General features: G+C 36.5%; 2 protein-coding genes across 13 annotated transcripts in view; one reads left to right on the forward strand and one right to left on the reverse strand.

Annotated features, from left to right (window-relative positions):
• The window catches only part of LOC106505750 (uncharacterized), a 742696-nt gene that overhangs the window by 414449 nt on the left and 308494 nt on the right, over nucleotides 1-19753 (reverse strand). The window contains exons 1-2 of one of the 11 annotated variants that reach the window (XR_014824354.1): nucleotides 1722-1869; nucleotides 318-476 (exon numbers count right to left, since the gene is read on the reverse strand). The exons of the other annotated variants lie outside the window; for them this stretch is intronic. The gene's annotated coding sequence lies outside the window, so the exon portion shown is untranslated. Of the gene's footprint in view, nucleotides 1-317; nucleotides 477-1721; nucleotides 1870-19753 lie in introns of those variants that run through there. 11 annotated transcript variants of the gene reach the window in all.
• Nucleotides 19189-19753, forward strand: part of KCNMB2 (potassium calcium-activated channel subfamily M regulatory beta subunit 2) — a 313395-nt gene continuing 312830 nt past the window's right edge. For both annotated transcript variants that reach the window (XR_014824341.1, XM_084990362.1), the window contains exon 1: nucleotides 19189-19364. The gene's annotated coding sequence lies outside the window, so the exon portion shown is untranslated. The remainder of the gene's footprint in view (nucleotides 19365-19753) is intronic.

A 19753-nucleotide genomic window follows, 5' to 3' on the forward strand; every position in this document is an offset into this window, starting at 1 on the left:
CAATGCTGTTATTAGAAAGTCTAAACACTGAAGCATTCAGTTGTTTTGTGCTTTTCAAGAAATTTGAAAATTAACACTGTGAAAACAGGTCAGTCTTTCCCATCCTAAGAGATGGAACTTGTTTTTATGAATAAGGATCTGAGTTCTCCAGTCAAGGAAGGAATATGCCTGTCAGGATAAACCCTGCCAGCTGGAAAACTGCATCCTCAACTCCATCATTAGCAAAAATACACTATGTATTTAAAATTATTTCAAGAATTTTACATGTTAGTAATGTTTAATTTTGATAATAACTCTACAAAGGAAATAATGCCAACCTTATTTCATCAATGGGGAAGCTGAGGCGCAGAGCACTCATGAAGTCACTTGCCCAGTCATGAAACCCGCACATTGCAGAGCCATGATTCAGATTCAAGTGAGCCTGGCTCCCAAGCTCATCTCTCACCATTACTGATTCCTCTCCAACGTCCTGATACCTGTGGCTGACAAATCATATCTTCTAGACGTTTAAGAATTCAGCTATGAATTAAAATATCCATAATTCATTTGTTAATAAAAGGAACTAATAAAATCATGAAGCAATGTAAAAACCATGACATTTTTAAACATACAATTAAATTACACCATAAATAAACTTGTTGAGAGCCTAAAGTTTAAAAAAATAACTAATACGTGCTTTTTAAACTCACTGCTTGGAGGGCAGTCTTCCCTGTCAGGGGCCGGAGATTTCCTGCTGCTGCTGTTTGCTAACACCCCAGTCAGCCTGCTTAGGAACATGTTGACAACATTAAAGACAGTTGAATGTACTCGTGGAAAGATTAATATTAAAAACGAGCTGGAGGAAAAGAGGGAGATTTGTTGTTGTTGTTTTTACACATGCCATTAGGCAAACGCGGTTTTCTGTTGCTCTGCTTGTTTCTGAAACAAACATGGTGGTGGATGAAGGGAATCACGTCTCAGAAATCAGCAACTTTAGAGTTAGGAACAGATCATTAAAATCCTCAACAGGCATCAAATGCTTTGCTCAAAGGACAGACACAGAATGTCTGGAGACAATGCTATGGTAAAGATTTTTTGTTTGCCTACGATCAAACTTGCCATAAGAAAACAGACTTATAGAATCAAAAACACACATTTATGCATTGCAGCCTTCAAAAATACAAGGGTTGGCTTCATTGTCATCTTCACTGTGAACTAAGTATGTGACAATACGAAAATTTCATCACTTGTTAAATGTTTGGATCATTTCAAAAGAGGAAGCCTCGTGCAGGTTGTTGAAAGTGGAACTGTGCCCTTCAGGCTGATTCTGTCTCTGTCATAATTCTCAGCAAACTGGTTTGAGCTAAAGGATAGTAAGTGCTAGAGTTTAGCATGAAGTAACAAAGGATCTTAACCTTTAAAGGGACTTACTCTACCTCTTCCCTGGTAGATGAAGGGAGGGAAGACCATGCCTAGTTGTTACTAGCAAAGATTTCTTCCTTATCGTTCACTGGAAACTCTTAAAAATTCAGCTTAAAGTACAATTCACTATGTACCTGTGGGGTACACACTAGAGAATGTACAAAGTTGGAGGTTCTTTCTTTTTAACCTATCTACAATAAATCTTATATACTTACCTTCATTCATTCATTTAATCATTCAATAAATATTTATTGAGCACACACCATATGCTAGGTACCCTTCTAGGTGATGAGGATACAAAGATATGATTTTATCCATACCTTCAAGAAGCTCACATTCTAAATCTATCCAGTGTGATTAATGAGCTCTAATCAGAAAATGTGTGGGATGCAGCAGAGGCAAGCACAAAAGATGTAACTCTTCTTAGGAAGGTCAAAAAGGGCTTCACACAGAAGCACAGCTTGAGCTGAGACCTGAGGATGAGGAGCTGTTCAGCAGGCAGACAAAAGGGAATGGGGCTGTCTGGGTAACTTCAATAAGACAGGCAGTACAATGCTCTCTGTGCATAGTACCCTTATGAATAGTAAACACAGAATTATATATACAAGAGATGACAGCTGAAAACTAGGGTGCCCTTAAAATATTTTGAAAATTTCTAAGCAGTTCACAAACAATTTTTTTAATAAAAGGGTTGAGATGGTTGGGGTATAACATCCACCTTTTAAAAAACTACACTCTCCCATGTGTAATTCACCTCTGTGGCTCCCATCTTAACCCTCTGCATAAAGAATTAGGGTAGCTATCCTAAATAAACATTTATAGAAATGTAATCAGAGGCAGGATTCTGAGCTGGTAAGTCCAGAAGGCTCTCCAACTAGGGGTCCAATGTGGCCTGCCCAGTTCTCCCTCTAAGAGGAGCTGCACCTGAAGGTTTTGCTCCACACCACCTTCCTGCCATGCCCTGCAGCACTCAGCTCCCTTTCTAACTGCAGTGCCGCATTGCTGACTCACAGCAATCTGATAACTACCCAGAACCTCACTTTCTCTTTCTGTCTCCTCATGCACAGCCTGGTCTTTCCCTCCATAAATACAGGCACATTTGGGCCTTCCGCTTACCCTGTGTCTGTCTACCTCTGCTCCTAGTTAGGCAGAACTTTACTGCATCTATATCTGATCTCTTTTCTAAGCTACCAAGGTCATTTTGAATTCTGACTCTATCTTTTATCAAATAGAACCAAGTTTATACAGTATTGTCATTGGTATGCTTAAACAACTTAATAGTCTCATTGAACTTTTTGTGTGTCACTGGTTGAAACTTACTTTGGTGAGTTACCAAAGACTTCTTCCTACTGAACATCCCTTGTCACCTCCCTGGGCCAACATTTACGTTTAAGGACCATTCTCAGATGATGTTTCTAACCAGGTATTAGAAACATACTGAAGAACTGTATGTGTTCTCAGACACATTTCCATAAGGGTTTATATTGTACAACAAAGCTCAATTTGAAAATATTATCAAGGTCAAAGGAAATGATATTTACAGGAAACAAAACTACCTTCCTGCCCTAGATGAGATTAGTTTTTTCTGACAGGATTTGATCTTGATAAGCAGTAACCATAATGCTAACACTTTTACATTGTTAGGGAAAAAAAAAAAAAAACTTTCAAATAACTGGACCTAATGACATCTCTGTGAGGTAGGTATTATAAGTTTCACTTAATCAATGAGAAAATTAAGCACATGTAAATTAAAGGGCTGATCCTGGTTTGCATAAAAGTAAAAGGCAAAAGTCCAATTCGAAGGCAGATATTTTTAGGCCCAAGTCTATATCAAATCTACACTTCTGGAAACATAAATTTTATAATGGTTTCCTCTGTTAAAAAGTTATGGTTACGGGCCTTTAATTTCCCATTTCATCTGAAGCATATTCCCAGACTTCTATTAATTCCAATAACTGAGCTAATATCCCATCAACAACAGCAGGCAACTATTTTATCGTTCTGGAATGTAAGTCAGCACAGCTTTTCAGACAAGAAACATAACCAGAAAGTGATCCTTAAAAATAAATGCTAGCCTAGGTATGTAACAAGTAACGTTCAGCAGAATGCAGTCTTGTGACCAAGGTAAGTAACATCTGAATCCACCACATCTCAGAGAGTTCAGTGAAGAAACCTGTAACATTTTAACATATCTTTTTTGGGGCTTATCCCTACTGCATTTTTGTTTCTGCCCTTCAGTCTACCTGCCCTTTTCCAAATAATTTTAACATATTCAGTTTTTGGTATATCGGTTCTAAAACACCAAGTAACTATGATTTTTAAAATGCAATAAGGGGATGAGATCAAAAGAAGCGGAATTTCTTAAAGCATTATAATAAAGCTTGAATTTTTTTTTATGATAAAAGAAAAAAATCAGTTCCCAACACTTTGATAAGTGCAGCTAGTTGGCATAAAATTAATTTAAGGTCACAGGCAAATATGCCTGTCCTAAGTGATGAAGAAAGCAGCTCAGGCACCTGAAAAAGCTCCTATGTTCCAAATTCTTCAGAATAGAGGTGTATTATTAAGTCTATAATTTTTTGAATACCCCCAAAAATAACCAGTGGTAATAGCAATTAGGCAACTTTGTAGGAATTAGCAAAGATAGGGTAGTGATTGTGAGATTTTTCAAATGAAAGTAAAATTTAACATTTTCTAAGTCATTCTAGGCCCTGTTGAGAGATAGTGTTTGATCAGCAATCCCTCACTTAACAAATGGAAGGCCAGCAAGTATCCTTCAAACTCAACAGAATATAGAGGGAGGGGAAAGCTGAAGCAAATTCCCAGTAGCCACATGCATCTATTTGAAGCCAAGTGAATTCTGAGACCTCATATCAAGGAAGGCAAAAACGTAAAATTCCTTAGGAATTACTCAATAAAGGTCTTATATAGACAGCCTGATTCAGTAAGATGCTTCCTAGATATATAAGGAATCCCATTTAGGCACAGAAAAAAACTAAAGAGAAAGTCAGCAACCAGTTTTACAGAAGGATGCTCCAATTATTTATTTGCTCCTTATTTTTTGTTACCTGCCATGTTTCCATATTCAGAGATTACTTAAGCCTTGGTAAGGCATAGAAGGAAAAATCACTCTTACCATATCCTTTGGAATGCTGAATACTGCTTGTGCGATACATCATTTTTTAAAATGGTAACTAAGTGCAAAAAATTTAAAATATCATATGACCTGTGAATATTTCAAAATGAGCACATTCAGCTTCAACAGCTTTCTTCTGTATTGCTTTAAATTTTATCAAATGCTCTCTTACTTGGTTCTCTCATATGAGGTAGCCATGACATACTAGTATTTCCATATTATAGATAGGAAAGCTGAATGTACTGACTTTTCTAAAGAGACAGATCAAAAATGTCAGCCATGTCACTAAAACCCAGATTTTCCAACCTCAAATCCAGTGTCCTTGCCTCTAAATCAGGCTTCTAAAGAAGTATAACTAGAAGCTTCTTATTAGGATATTCCCTGGCACTAATTTTCTGCATTTTTAAGACCCACAAGGACGGCTATAAGGAGTTCAAACCATTAGAGCCGGTAAGTCAGGCTATATGTCTTTACTGAGCATCTGCAATTTTCTAAGCACTTGCTGACTGCGATAACAAATGAGCTTACAAAGTAAAAAACATATCCAACCAACTTCACCACTTAGTAAAAGAGATACAAATAACTGTAATAAAATGTGGCACATGAATAGAAGAGGAAATTCTGACTCATTCTGAATGGAGTCAGGCAAGACTTCCTTGAGAACGTGATACCTGAAATGAGTTTTTAAATTGGAGGGATATGATGTTGATTTCCATATGGTATAGTTTACATGCCCAAATAAATTGGACAATTGACTAAATTATATAATTATTAAAAATTGTGCACAATGAATTAGAAGAAAGCAATTAAACCTGAGCTAATAATTACAAAGCACATTAGCTGTTTCTCGTTCTTCTTAGAGAAGTAGCATCTGGAGCAGATGTTCTGAGGAATGGTCCATCATATCATCAACAATTTGATAACTAATGACCAAACAGATAAAGGGGATGGAAGAGTCATGTTTACGGGAGAACAAGAAAATTCTGAACACCTGCACTACCTAACCATGGCAGATGGCAGAAGTTAGAATGGGAGACCAAAAAAACTGTAAGAAGTGGCAAATTCCAAAAGCTGAAGAATCAGACTCATCAACTGAGTCTGAACTCTTCTGAATCCGTTCAGGTTCGGTTTTTCCCCTAGATAGCCTTGGGAATTGTAGTTAAGGTAGTAAGGCACATACCCTACAAGTAATGGTTGTCAAAATGCCCAGTGAGTTGTTAGCCAAGAAAAACACCTCAGCAGGACACTAGAGAATTTATATGAAACACCATCTGCAAGGTAAAGAGTTCTTCTGGGTCACTTAACAGAGCTTCTGAAACATGTCTTCTGTCTCCACACTTACCCCCATGCTGTCAGCACACAATGGCAAAAACAAAGGAACAAGCAAATAACTTAGCAGATATGGACACGATTGACACTTCATGAAGCAGAAGGCAAGTAAAATGCATTAACAGCATCATTTGCCAAGTATGCATATGGGTCATAAAACAAAAGAGAATTCATCCATATACAAAGAGACAGGTTTTTCAACATCACGAGTGGGCATCTCTGCAGGAAGTCATCCCATCACTGTTACTAGGAAGAATAAAACCAAAGGAAACAAGGCAACAGAAGCCATAATATTCATGGATTTGCTCATCTCTTTATACATTAATTCAGTTAACTTTTATTACATGCACTCTATGTGTCAGGCACAGTGCTAGATACTAGGTACACAAAGGAAAAAAGGACCCCATTTCTGTGCTCAAACAGCATTTCTTAAGAGCAATATTAGAGAAATGCCTAGGCTTTTAGGGGAGGGTAAGAGCTGGGTCTTAAAGATGAGGACTTGCTCAGATGAAAGTGAGAGAAGGATAGCAGGTACAAAGGCAAAAGAAGGCAATCTAAGCAAAAGCAAAGAGCTATGAAATAACATCACCCTTGGCGGGGGGCGGGGGAGAATGCAGTCTAGAAGCAGATGTGGATGGATCGTGACCTATATGTAAGTTAGGTGAAGAAAATGAAACTTTAAAGAGGTAGGCAGAGGCCATACAGGAATGACTTCATATGTCAGAAAGCTTGAACTTTTGAATAGGCCAATGGGAAATCAAGAATTTTAAACTGAGAATCCCTAATTCCTTTTTTTAATTGAAATGACTTGAGAGTTTCACATTTAGGATATTTGCTGTTAGATTTTGATAGCCTTTATTATATGTAATATAAATTTATTTATATAAATATATTAAGTAGTCCTCTTTTCCTATTTTATTTAGCATTTTATTAGGGTAGGCTGTTGACTTTTATCAAATGCCCTTCAACATCTTTCAGTAAGATCATATGGCTTTTCTCCTTCAATTTGTTGAAGGCTTATGTTGATAGATTGATGGATGTGGCATTTCTTGAATAAATCTGACTTTGTTACAATGTATTATTTTTGATAACTTGCTGTGTTTTATTTTCTAATATTTCATTTAGAATCTTGAAGCCATATTCATTAATGATCCTGATCATTCGTTTATTCTTTTTGCATGGCTTTTGTTTCCTTTTTGCTCAGAAATAATTTATCCTGGTTTGGTACTAAATTATATTGATTTTATAAAATCATATCAAACAATTTACTCATTTTTCTATGATCTGGATTAGAAACAGCTTTAGAATGACCTGTTCTTTAAGGTTTAGATAAAATTTTAGCTGTGAACACATGTTTCTGGTTGTCTGCATATCGAGATATCTACTCTCTGGTATGATCTCTTCTAAGATGATTACTTATTAAGTTTATTATTTTTATTTTTTTGCTTTTTAGGACTGCATTTGTGGCATATGGAAATTCCCTGGCTAGGGGTTGAATTGGAGCTACAGCTGCTGGCCTACACCACAGCCACAGCAACACGGGATCTGAGCCATGTCTGTGACCTACAGCTCATGGCATCACAGCAGCACCAGATTGCTTAACCCACTGAGCAAGGCCAGGGATCAAACCAGCATCCTCATGGATACAAGTTGGGCTTGTTACCACTGAGCCACAACAGGAACTTCCTAGGTTTTTTTATTTTTGAGTCAACTCTACCAACTTATATTTTTGATAGCAAATCATCCATTTTATCTAAGTTTTCAAATATTTTATTTTCTTACAATTATTTTAATATCCTATATTTAGTTATCTATCTTCTCACTTATATCCTGTATATTTTTTATACACTGTGTTCTCCTTAATCACGCTCATTACAGGTAAATCTTTCCCATTAGATATTTAGGGTTTTGCATTTATCTTTTCTTCCATTTATTTTCCATTTTACTAATTTCTGCTTTTATCTTTATTTCTTGCTTTTAAAAATTACTTTTCTAGTCTCTTCATTTGCATACCATTTGCTTTACTTTTTCATTTTTCTTATTTAATGCTAAAGGCATTTAAGGCTGTATATTTTTAGACAAGCAGGTTATAGCATCCAAAGTCTTCCTCTGTATTTTCCTACACAGTAATCATTACCATTTGATTTTCCTTTGACCAAGTGGTAATTCAAGAGTGTTTTGGGATTTTTTCATTTCTAAGAAGTAAACTTTTTGGGGGAGGGGGGGGTCATCTATATGTTATTTATTTCTAATAAATAATTATCTAATCAGTAAGTGATAGAAAAATGTGGCTCATAAGATTCTAACTTTTAAAAATTTGTACGGTTTTTTTCTGTGCAGCCAAGTACTTCATCATCATTATTCTTACTATTGCTATTTCACTGTTATTATTTGGTATTGATAATTCTTTATTCGAGAGATGGAAGCCCTTTAAAAATACTTATTGATGTATGGTAGAGTTTAATTCTTCCATAATTTCACTAATTCTGTCCAGTTCTTAACATTATCACTGTCATTATAGTATCTAAAAGTTCTTTTCGGAGTTCTCATCGTGGCTGTGATTAACGAATCCGACTAGGAACCATGAGGTTGCAGGTTTGATTCCTGGCCTTGCTCAATGGGTTAAGGACCCGGCGTTGCCGGGAGCTGTGGTGTAGGTCACAGAGGAGGCTCGGATCCCGCGTTGTTGTGGCTGTGGCGTAGGCCGGCTGCTAGAGCTCCCTCCGATGAGACCCCTAGCCTGGGAAGCTCCATATGTCGCAGGAGCAGCCCTAGAAAAGGCAAAAAGACAAAATAAAATAAAATAAAAATAAAAGTTCTTCTCTAACTTATAATAGTTTTTGCATACGTATTTGATGATTTATATATACATATTTAAATATATATATATATATATAGTGTGTGTGTGTGTGTGTGTGTGTGTGTGTGTCTTTTTGCCTTTTCTAGGGCCGCTCTGCGGAATATGGAGGTTCCCAGGCTAGGGGTCTAATCGGAGCTGTAGCCACCGGCCTACGCCAGAGCCCCAGCAACATGGGATCCGAGCTTCCTCTGCGACCTACACCACAGCTCACAGCAACACCAGATCCTTAACCCACTAAGCAAGGCCCAGGGATGGAACCTCAACCTCATGGTTCCTAGTCAGATTCGTTAACCACTGAGCCACGACGGGAACTCCAATGATTTATATTTTTTAAATGATGAGAGAGTAAATAGGCTTATGACACGTAGAGCTTTTTCAGAAATTATCAATTTTACCATTATATAATGCTTATGTTTATCCTCTATAGTACTTTTAAGTTTAAATATATTGACTTCCATTAACATTGCAACCCCTGCTTTCTTTTAGCTTGTATTGGATTGGTATCTCTTTTTCTACTTCGTTATTTTCAACCTTTATTTATCACTTTGATTTTATGTCTATAAATAGTATACATGAGTTGAATTTGTTTTTTTAACCCAATTCAACAGTCTCAGTCTTTTAAAGGGAAAATTCTATTTGCATATTATAAAGTAACTGATATACTTAGATTCTATGTCTTCCTTTCCATATATATATATATATATATATATATATATATAATCATGGATTATCAAATATCAAAATTACTAACAACCAAGTTATCATGAAAATATAAGGAAAGGAGTATGGTTAATATCAGCCTTTTTAAAACAAATTTGGCAACATTATTTTCACCTATGGTACCTCTGACTGGTTCAGACATGCAAAGACACTGTGTATAGTTATGCATGCTTTCTACGCTGGGGCTACAATTTATTTCCTAGATATCATCGTTTTTTCCTACTTATTGAGACAATTTTCTAGCAATTGGTTCATAAATGTCTGTTAAAGAAGTAGTTTTTTTTCTAATTTCACAAAGTCACCATCTGGCCATGTTTATAGTCAAGATTTACCTAAATTATCTTCTATCCCATGAGCCTCAACCTCCAAAGGAAATGGAAGAGATAACATTTTGAACTTAAAGATAATGTCAAGCAGATGATTGGATTCGGAAGATGTGGTATATATACACAATGGAATACTACTCAGCCATAAAAAAGAATGGCATAATGCCATTTGCAGCAACATGGATGGAACTAGAGAATCTCATCCTGAGTGAAATGAGCCAGAAAGACAAAGACAAGTACCATATGATATCACTTATAACTGGAATCTAATATCCAGCACAAATGAACATCTCCTCAGAAAAGAAAATCATGGACTTGGAGAAGAGACTTGTGGTTGCCTGATGGGAGGGGGAGGGAGTGGGAGGGATCGGGAGCTTGGGCTTATCAGACACAACCTAGAATAGATTTATAAGGAGATCCTGCTGAATAGCATTGAGAACTATGTCTAGATACTCATGTCACAAGAGAAGAAAGGGTGGGGGAAAAAACTGTAACTGCAATGTATACATCTAAGGATGACCTGACCCCCTTGCTGTACAGTGGGAAAATAATAAAAAAAAATAAATTAAAAAAAAAATAAAGATAATGTCAAGCTGTTTTGAATGGCTTACTTGTTTTTTATAACCCAATGCATTCTAGTAAATTTCCTCAGACTTTTTCCTTTTAATTTGGTAAAATTCTAGGGAGTTTTTTCCCAAAAACTGCAATGATCAGTTTTTAAATTTCCCTGCATAAGTGATGGCTTTATGGAAAATGTATCCAGTGTTTTCCATTCTGTAAGGTTAATATTTCATCTCCATAAAAATAAACACATAATTTAAATAAACATTTGGGGACATTCTATACTTTTTTGTTTGCTGCTTCTCATTATGTATTTACTAGAAACAGTTGGGTCACACTATCAACTTTGTTGTTATTGAGTGCTTTGTGGCAAGTTTTAGGGATGTCAATTCTGACATTTCTCAGTGGTTTCAGGTTATTCTGAATTTACTTCATTATCTTGCATATTTTCTGATATTTTAAGCTCTCTTCAAAAGAGCATACTCTTTCTAACTACCTGTGATCCCAATTAAAAACATAATTTTAAAATTAGTATAATTTAAGAAGACAAATTAGGAATGGAATTAAAAATCACACACATACAAAATTTGAGTTACTTCACTGGCAGGAATTAAAACGTGGACTCCCATATAAATTAAAATTTTGATTGCTATTTTGGCAGGATGTTGATCTGATTTGTGTGGGTGATTTCTGTGAGTGTGACATCTAAAAATTACTGAATCTTAGAAAGATAGCAGACTTCTTTTTCAAATAACAAGCAACACAGGTCTCTTCTAACTTGTCAGAAAATGCCCACACTTTTCAGTATTAGCATCACAGATTTTCACTGAAAACATTTTCTCCATTCATTTTGACAAATGCCATAAATTCCTTAAAGACAAAGAAAGTTCCAGACTTCCAATGACTTCACATTCCTGAAATTGTCCTGTTTGCTGGACAAGTCTCGGGTTTAATGACCTTTGAAAAGCAATTCTAGTGATTTATGTATGTGCTAAAAACTTCCCAAACACAAAAATTCAAAACTCATGCCCCCCAAAAATTTTTAAGCAAAATGGTTTTCCAGAAACACACACCAGATTTAACTTGCAGATCTGTGTATCCCTGGCAAACGACAGAATCCCTCAAGAGTAGGTATGCCCCAGGGTTCAAGGAACACCATTGGAGAGGGACTCTGCTCAGAGCAATAGGAACACCATGAATGGAAGCCCCAGGCTTTGCAGCAGGTCTTCACCTTCCCTCCTCCCACAACGGGAATAGACATTTCCCCTTTTGGAAACCAAAACAAAAATTCCAACATCAATAACCCTCTTCCCTTTCCCTCCTTTCTCTCCCCTCTTGTTCTGACACTCGACTTCTACTCAGGCCCCAAAGCAAAAAGAAAGTGGAATAAACCTCTCCATACGAAAGAGAGAAGCAAAGCACCCATCTTTCCACCACAATGAACACCTTGCCCTAGGCCAGTCAGACCCCACAGGTAGAACTCTGAAAATGTAAAACCCTTCAAGAGAATAGCTTAGCAATACATGCTAAGAGAGCCCCTGGAATGTTCACACATTTCAAGCCAGTGATCCAGATGTAAAACTCTCTCCTAAATAAATATAATCAGAGTTGTAGACAAAGATTTATGTAAAAAGATCTCCAACAGAGCACTATGCTAATGAAAAATAAAAATCACCTATGTGTTCAGCAATGGATTTCTAAAATAATTTAGGGAATATTCATATGATAAAATATTATGCATCCTTTAAAAGAGACTTGAAGATTTTAAATTAACATGGAAAACATGTTTTAATGTTAAGGAGAAAGTTAACATATGAAACTACATATGGAAAAAAAAAACAAACAAGCCTATCAAAAAATGGGCAGAAGATCTAAACTGAGAGTTCTCCAAAGAAGACATACATATGGCCAAGAAACACATGAAAAGATGTTCAACATCACTCATTATTAGAGAGATGCAAATCAAAACCACTAGGAGGTACCACCTTACACCAGCCAGAATGGCCATCATCCAAAGGTCTACAAACAGTAAGTACTGGAGAGGGTGTGGAGAAAAAGGAACACTAGTACACTGTTGGTGGGATTGTAAATTGGTGCAACTACTGTGGAAAGCAGTATGGAGATTCCTCAGAAAACTAAACATAGAACTACCATTTGATCCAGCAATCCTACTCCTGGGCATCTACCCAGAGAAAACTATGACTTGCAAAGACACATGTACTGATGTTCATTGCAGCACTATTTGTAATAGCCAAGACATGGAAACAACCTAAATGTCCATCGACAGAGGAGTGGATCAAGAAGAGTGGTACATATACACAATGGAATATTACTCAGTCATTAAAAAGAACAAAATACCAGCATTTTTTGCAACATGGATGGACCTAGAAACTATCATGCTAAGTGAAGTCAGCCATACAATGAGACACCAATGGCAAATGCTTTCACTGACACGTGGAATCTGAAAAAAGGACAGACTGAACTTCTTTGCAGAACAGATGCTGACTCACAGACATTGAAAAACTTATGGTCTCTGGAGGAGACAGTTTGGGGGGTGAGGGTATGTGCTTGGGCTGTGGGATGGAAATCCTGTGAAATCAGATTGTTATGATCACTATACAACTACAGATGTGATAAATTCATTTGAGTAATAATAATAATAAAAAAAAAGACTGTAGAACTTGGTGTCAGAGAACTGAATCCTGAAACTTAGTGCTAATTAGTGTTGTTATTAGACAACTTATTGACTTCTCTTAGTTTTTGTTCCCCCCTCTATAAAATTAGCATAATAGCACCTACTATCAAAGATAAATATGAGAAGTAAACATAAAAATATGTAAAATGCTTAGCCCATTTTATCTTAAAAATTTAATAAATGTTAATGTTTCTAAAAAAAAAAACTACATATGCAATATAATTCCGGTGTTTAAAATATTAGTAACATGTAATAATATGTTATCTACAAATTGCATTTTATTTATTTTTTTATTTTGCCTCTTTGCCATTTCTTGGGCCGCTCCCGTGGCATATGGAAGTTCCCAGGCTAAGGGTCGAATCGGAGCTGTAGCCACCAGCCTAAGCCAGAGCCACAGGAACAAGGGATCCAAGCCATGTCTGTGACCTGCACCGCAGCTCACAGCAATGCTGGATCCTTAACCAACTGAGCAAGGCCAGGGATTGAACCCGCAACCTCATGGTTCCTAGTTGGATTCGTTAACCACTCAGCCACGATGGGAACTCCTATCTACAGATTGTAGCATCATAGAAGACTTGTTTATATTTTTTGTAAATTCCAATTTTTCAATCATGAGCATGTGTCGTTTTTATAATTAGAATTAAACAGTGTCTTGTTTTTTTTAGGGGGAAGGGAACAGGGCAGGCAATGAAGCCACCATCATACCTAACCTATACCCTTAATAAAAGGAACTTTACAAATACATTTCAGTGTATTTACAAATACATTTCATACACTGAAATGTATTTGTTTATATCTATTTTGCTGATTCTTTCCCTAAGTATATTATGAAATGTAGAAATATTTATTAAGGCTTTCCTTGATGTCTAACATAGAGTAAACACTTACAAACTCTCAAACTAACAAAGAAATAATAGATTTTGCAGTAGTTTTGCAAAGCAGGGCCTTTTACAATGAATATTCACATATTTGCTAAAAAGCATTGTTTGCTAAATGATTCTTCTCCTAAGAACCTAGCAACTTTCAGTGAGTTATTCAAATATACACATGAATGTAAATGCTAATATATAAATCCTTGTCCTTTGTACACAATGTTGGAGCCTTCTGCATACCAGAGATTTTTCTGTTTTGTTTTGTTTTTAAGACAGATGTCTTTTAATTAACTGATACTGAAAGCAGCAGGTATCATATCTAATGCTATATTGTGTAGAAGGTACACATTACTACAGCACCATAAGTCATAATAATAATAATAGCAACCAGCAATCATCTTCTTGATTGCTCATAGATACTCTGTGCCTGGAGCATCACACTGGTATAATGCATGTTTCCAGGAAGCAGGAAGACTGCAGCTAGGACGCCCCAGGAAGTAAGAGAATCCAAGTGAAATAAAACTCCAACAACTGTCATTGCTCTATTTTATGTTTTATTTTAAAGCTGATTTATGTCCAGTCCCCTGACAGGCTTCAGAAGGATGGAAATGCAGCCCCAATAAGCTGTCTGCCAAATGCAATGGCTCAGCCAAAGAATGATGGCTTTGGAAAGTTGGTTAAACTAGCTTGTGCCAGTGCTTAAAACATGGGCATCCAGGCTGGGCTCCTGGTTCAGGAGTCTTTATCTGTGTTTGGTGATGGGAGGCATGATATTTCCTCTATCCCAAAAACTCAGGCCAATCAGTTAACGTGAACAGTACATTATCATCTACCTCCTTTTCCCATTTCAACCACATGCATATAGAATGGTAATTATCTGAAACCTGCTGATAGGACTGATCCTGCAAGTATTTCTCCCCTAATTTTTATGAGGACAGATAGAAATACAATCAGAGAATCCAAGAAAATGATCCAATTCATGGCCTCACTAGTTGACTTTGTGCTTGTAGCCCACAGATCAGAGAGTCCTGTTTAGCTACCACAACTAGTGTAGAATTATATTCAGTGTCAATTCTGTAATGAGAAGAATTGTGAAAATCTATAGTTTATCTTTTAAAAAGGTTTACCAACTTCACCTTAAAAACATAAAGACTGTCTTTTTCTCATTTATATTCTTGCCTCCTTTGTCAAAGATTAACTGACCATAGGTGTCTGGGTTTATTTCTGGGTTCTGTATTCTGTTCCATTGGTCTGTATGCCTGTTTTGGTACCAGTACCACACTGTCTTGATTTACTGTGGCTTTCTAATATTGCTGCTGTACAGTAGAAAGTTGAAAGAACACTGTCAAACAGCTATAATGAAAAAAATAAAAATCATTATATAAAAAAATAAAATTTTGAAGGCCCTTGAAACCAAAAAATAAAAATAAAAATAAAGAGCTACCAAACTAATGATTTTTAAAAAGGCATGAATATTTGCCAGATGGGAAGAGAAAACAATACACTAGTAAACTCCAACTTATACTTTTTATTTTTTACAGTTTAAAAAATTTCTTCTGGCACTTATATTTCTAGATATTTCTAGGAGAAATATTAGGAGCCAAGTGCAAAGTTTCATGAAATAAAAATAATACTGGATTGACAAAAAAATAAATAAATAAATAAAATATAAAGAAGTTCCCATCGTGGCTCAGTGGTTAACGAATCTGACTAGGAACCATGAGGTTGCGGGTTCAATCCCTGGCCTTGCTCAGTGGGTTAAGGATCCAGCATTGCCGTGAGCTGTGGTGTAGGTTGTAGACGTGGCTCGTATCCTACGTTGCTGTGGCTCTGGCGTAGGCTGGCGGCTATAGCTCTGATTAGACCCCTAGCCTGGGAATCTCCATATGCTGCGGGAGCGGCCCTAGAAAAGGCAAAAAGACAAACAAATAAAAAATTTCAAAAAATAAATAAAAAATAATTCTGGATTATGAGTTAGAAGACATGCTTAGAGGCTATGTGATTTTTTTTTTTTTTTTTGGAGCCACACCTACAGCATATGGAGGTTCCCAGATTAGGGGTCAAGTTGGAGCTGCAGCTGCTGGCCTCTGCTACAGCCACAGCGGTGCAGGATCCAAGTCACGTCTGTGACCTACACCACAGCTCATGACAACACCAGATCTTTAACCCACCGAGCAAGGCCAGGGATTGAACCTGAACCCTCATGGATACTAGTCAGGTTCATTACTGCTGAGCCACAGCAGGAACTCCACAGTCTATGTGATATTAAAGTAATCATTTAACCTCTCTCATCCTCAATTTCTCCAAAAAAAATGGAACTACTAATATTTGCCCTATCTCTCAGTAGCTTCATTCTGAGAATCAATAAGATGTATGTGATATACTTATAAATGTAACATTTTAGAAATTATCATTCCATTACTAAACTTTAAAAAAATTCTCTAATAAGAAGGAAAATCTTCAGGAAAAGTCTTGAGACAAATGAAAGGCACTCCATTCTGTCTTGGAAATCAGACATTTGTGTTTTAAATGTCAGATTTTCATCAACTGTTTAATTTTAACTACTTTCTAGGGCTAAGACTTCATATTTATACTAGAGAATGCCTCTTTTATGGATCTAAACTGGGACTTCAGAGTGAGTCACCTCCAGCTTTCACAGGAATATAACAGGAAGGAAACAGTTTCTAAACTAACTTTCCTATTGTTGCTTGAAAAATAGTCACAACAGGGCAAAAGCAGTTACTCTCTGTATTATTCAGAGCATAAATTATATACTCAAAAATATAATTAGCGCTTGTATCTGTAACAGATAACTACACTTTCTGGTTATGTATCTATCAAATTTTCATTTTAATAGTGATGACTCATAATAAAATTATGCATTCATTGTTCCATTCATTAAACTGCTTAACTTGCAGGCTGTGCATGTAAACTGCAAATTCTCTGCATATGTGATCACATCACTTTAGCCCAGACTCCCGTTCTCAACCTAGTATTTGTTAACATACACACATTCTTTGCAGAACAAGTTTTTTTTTAAAGTGCATTCAGAGAGCAGATGCTGTCAAAAATGTTATCAAGTTACAGAATCACAGAGTACTCTTGTTGAATGTGTTTGGTAATACAATTCTGAAATATCACTTCAGTTTCTACCTTCTGCTGCCCCAAACTTCATTCTCCAGGGAACCATCCAGAAAAGCAATGCTATGAATTACTAAATTCGATCCTCAGATCAGCTGTTTTTGAAATGGTAGAACATGCTCTTAACAAATCCACAGAGGTTCTTTCTTGTTAAAGAAGGTGTGAGAGCCAAAGATACTTCATTATCTGAATCTTCATTATGGGGAGAAAACTAAGGTGACAGTTACTGGAAATGAAATCCGGAAAACATAACAAAAACAAGAAATTCTCTCTTATGTGACCCAACAAGAGGGATTTTCTCTGTTCCAGGCCCCTTCTCTCCCTTTCCTAGCCATGTCTCCTCTCTTCCTACTTTCTTTTCTCTTTTTTCCTATTGTATCTCCTACCTCCTCTTCTAATCATTCATTTCCATCTTTCAGGCTGCTAAATAAAAACTAGCATTTATTTTAGTATTACTTTTCATAAGAGCTCACTCCTCCCTTATCATGTACCTTGCCTCGTTATCACTGTAGTCTTACAACAGCCATTCTGATCACCCCATTTTACAGGAGAGGCTCATAAAAGTTAATGAAGCCAAGTTTCAAAACCAGGCATCATTATTCCAAAGCCTGTGACCTCTTTCAACACCATGCTATCTCCAGAACCTCCAGAAATTCTTTTCTTCTTCCCTCTTAGATCTCTTTTCCTCTTCTTTCCCTTCCTTCAGCTTCCCTTCCTCATTTCCTGCTCCTCCTCTAATACCTTATTAACAAACCATCTTCCACCCCACCCCTACTCCCATCTGAACTGCCTTTTCTAGCAACCTTCTTCATCCTCAGAGAGGTCAAGTAACCTTTGCTCCTCCAAGAACAGAGCCTCCCTAAAGGATCACTAACCATTTCTGCCCCATCCCTACCCTTTTACTTCATTCAAGAATCAAAACTGTATCCTTATTACTTGTAATGTTAACAGCTATTTCCTGAATGAATCACACTGAGGATTGGAGGGAAGTATCCAGCTGAGGAGCCCCCCACCCCTTTTCTCACCCTTCCTTCTTCCTCTTTCTTTCTCTACCCCACCCCCCACCTTTGCCCCCATTATATGCTATTAATGGTTTCTGGATTGTCCTTCCTTATATTTGAAAAAAATATTTGAGATATGCACTGTATAATGCTACTCTCCCCTAAATTTTAAAGAGAATATCATAGATTCATTTCCCCTGAACTAATGTGTCTTCAAAATTTTAAATGCTATGCCTGCCTATTTTTAAAAACCATAGAATTTTTATAATATCCTGAAGAATTACCTTCCAACAATTTCATTTTGGAATGTTTATGCTCTTATTTCAGTGATGTCAGTTACTCCAATTACAAACTGTGAAAATGAGGTACTAAAGACAATAATTTTGTATTCCCCAGACTCCTTATAACTGTGAAATTTAATTACTCAGCTAAGAAATAGTTCCCCTTGCATGATCATGAGGCTAGTGAAAGGTTTTGGACAAAACACACCAAAAAATGTTTTCTACTTTAAGAACCGAAAATTTGAAAAAGCCTTATTTTTGTCTTCTTAATATAATGGAAACAGGATTATTTTTTGAAATTTAAATCACAATATTTTATGATTTTGATTTTGCCCCCAGGAAACCATCATGGGGATACTTAATCCGAATGAAAGAGGTTACAGTTTGTAATGCAAGATTTTCCCACCAAGTCACACTTTATTCTTGAAAAGAAATTTTGATCAGCAGTCACGTAACAACAAAAATTCGCATATAATCAGGGCATAATGAAACTGACAACCATAAGTTTAAAAAAAGCAGAGAGAGAAAGAGAAAAAAAGTGGCTTTTTAAAACTCAGATATCTGAGCAATTCAGATATTCAGTTCTTACATATAATAAATAATGGGTGCTATGATCATAATAGATTTCTAGATTTAAAAAACTACCAGTAATTAAAGAGTGGTACTTTATAATCATTCCCTTTGAAATTTTGTTTTGCAGTAGTTTTTGTTTGTTTGTTAATCCCTCTTCATTTTCAGTTCTATAGGCTAGTATAGTACATTTCCCTTCATATTCCATCTGCTGCTTTCCCTAAGCCCCTCCCCTGGAGCAGACCACTTGGTTTCCATAGTAACTACGATATAAGTATTGCTCCTGGGGTAGCAGGAGAGGAGAAAGAACAGCAGAAGAAAAGGACTAAATCTGGGTGGTTGGAGCATAACACATCTTCTGTTTTACTGTGAGCCACAAAGAACTTTTTTCTGCTTCCCTATTTGGAAAAGTACTTAGAACTTTTCAGAGTAGCATTTCCAGCCAAGCAATACTGTCTTCTCTGGCCAATGGTAAGAAACCCCTCTTCCACCTTCCATAATCATGACTGTCTAGAGTGGATCAAGGTAGTGTACATATGCCCATCTCTTCCACCCATCATTCATTCTTTCCATGTGGACAGTAGTGCAGGGCATATGACGGCTTCAAATTAGAACACAAAGCTTTGTAAATCAGTATGAAATAAAAATGTGCTCATTGATCCTTTCAGTCCATTTGATAACTAATTTGAGATTTTATGTAAATGTATGCTGAGTCCTACCTCAGTAATGATGAGAACATTTCCTATGAGGACTGATTCTCTCACCTAACTCTAAAGAATGCTTATTTTTAAAACTGGGAAGAGGAGGAGTCCCTTGTTAGGGGGGAGAATTGTTTGAGGAATTCTAGAATGTTTATTCTC

This window comes from Sus scrofa, chromosome 13 (genome assembly GCF_054392235.1).
Source record: "Sus scrofa isolate SSC_HxYL_T2T_F1_AM1 chromosome 13, Sscrofa_HxYL_maternal_Yorkshire_Landrace_v2.0, whole genome shotgun sequence".
Classification (NCBI taxonomy): Eukaryota; Metazoa; Chordata; class Mammalia; order Artiodactyla; family Suidae; genus Sus; species Sus scrofa.